The 1,965-nt window shown below is 42.1% G+C and overlaps 1 non-coding gene across 1 annotated transcript; it reads right to left on the bottom strand.

Annotated features, from left to right (window-relative positions):
- Positions 1–1,891: 1,891 nt before the first annotated feature.
- Positions 1,892–1,965, bottom strand: trnat-agu (transfer RNA threonine (anticodon AGU)). The gene has a single exon. It is a non-coding gene; the product is annotated as a tRNA-Thr (tRNA).

Here is a 1,965-nt window from a genome sequence, read left to right as displayed (position 1 = left end):
TCCTTAGCAGCAGTTTTGGCACATGTGTTCACCAAGTGACTTGGACAGCCAACACTATATGTGAGGGGCCTGTGCTTTCACTCTTGATAAGACAGAGTTGTTCTTACCAATCATGACATTGCAGTTGTCACTGCTGAATCCTATGCAATTGGACCATTTAAGGCCTTTGTCATGCATGGATGATTCGATGCAGTTGAAGATGTTTTCAGCTTTGGCATCATTACACACTGGCATGTCTACAAATCCAACTGTCACCTTATCCTGTGTTTCACTGTAGTACCTGACTAAAATGGCACACTCCTTTTCACACATGATGTCATTGCTTTCATCAACCATAATACTGTATGGCCTTTTTTCAGTGCAGAGTAACTTGTACACATCCTCTGAGCATTCAGGTTCCGGTGCCAGGTTCATCATAGCTGCTGTCTTTGTGGAAGAGCAGGCATAATTCTTTGCTATCTCAGAGTCTGGGAACATTTTCCTAAATCACTTGCCCGTGTGCCTACACACATTGAATGGCAGGTTATGCTCCACAATAAAAAATGTGAAATTTACCTAATCTGTATTTACCTTCTCCATTAGACTTTGTTTTTCTGGGGAGAAGAACTGAGATATATTGGAGCAGCCTTCCCTGCGCTTTGCCTCTCTAACATGCTGTGGTCCCTAAAAGATATAAAAGCATAAGATATAATTTCCTTGCTTTGTCTGTTATTTATTAATTTATTTTCTCTATTCAGCAGGCTACACCAAGTGATTGTGACAAACAGTAAAATTACTACATTTACCATCTCTGTAAACTCTGTTCTTTGAATATTCCATTGCAACTTTAAACAAGTCCAAGGAGTTTGCTCTTTTCATGTTGGCCATCAGCGCATACTTGGCAACTAGCCAACTAATTGAGAAGGCTCATATGTATATTTGTCACATGAACTCACCTCAACATGCCTTTTACAATCATTTAGCCCACCGTGGGCAATGCTGAAATCACGGTGGCAAACATTGTTTTTCACTTTTAACAAACATGGGTACACTTTCGAGTAGTCAGAGGAATGAGTTTTATATTTTCTTTTTTTTGGAAGGCCCTGCCTCTGCTTTCCCTGCCTCTGCCATGGCTCCTTCTCTCACTCACTGAACTGTCCAGGAGAAAAAAAACACTGCCCGTCCACACTAAAAACTGATTGGCTGACTGACAGAGTCTTTGCCGAAAACAGGCCAACCAGAACCCTCCCTGTTTTGCATGCGCTTCATGAATATGCACACGAGGGGAGCGCGTTACCACAAGGTAGGCTACCACAGTGCGATCGGGAAAAAAGTCTGTGTCGCCTGCGTGCGCGTTTGTGTGCGCTCTTGGCCGCTTGTTCTAGATTCTGGGAGATTTTATCTGACTTGCGGGCATCAGGGAGCCGCTATGTATATGCGGGAGACTTCCGGAACTTCCGGAAGGTTTGGGATGTCTGCATTATTTTCTCCTCAATCTGATTGTATGAAATATCATTGGGTTTGGCTAATTTATACAGCTGTGTGTTGTCTGCATAGCTGTGTTGAAAGTTAATATTATAGTTAAGTTTTTCTACCCTCTGCTGGACATTTCTAGTACTTGGAATCAAAAAGGTATGTTTGACATCTGCTCCATCTTCAAGTCTGCTTCATCTTCTAGTATTACAAGTAAGATTTTTGCCTGTCTTCCTTTAATGACATCATCAGTAATAGACTGTTGAAGAAGTAAAGACAAGCATAGTTGTATTTGACTGTTAATCCTGTTCCATCTTTCATTTACATTTTCGGCATTTAGCAGATGCTTTTATCCAAAGCGACTTACAGTACTGTGACAGTATACTGTCTTAGCAATTGAGGGTTAAGGACCTTGCTCAAGGGTCCAACAGTGGCAACCTGGCAGTGGTGGGGCTTGAACCAGCGACCTTTGGATTACTAGTCCAGTACCTTAACCACTAGGCTACAACTGCC

The sequence above is a fragment of the Trichomycterus rosablanca genome, chromosome 5 (assembly GCF_030014385.1).
Source record: "Trichomycterus rosablanca isolate fTriRos1 chromosome 5, fTriRos1.hap1, whole genome shotgun sequence".
NCBI classification, from domain to species: domain Eukaryota; kingdom Metazoa; phylum Chordata; class Actinopteri; order Siluriformes; family Trichomycteridae; genus Trichomycterus; species Trichomycterus rosablanca.
Note: the sequence above shows the minus strand (reverse complement) of the source record. Positions and strands in the feature narration are given on the sequence as shown.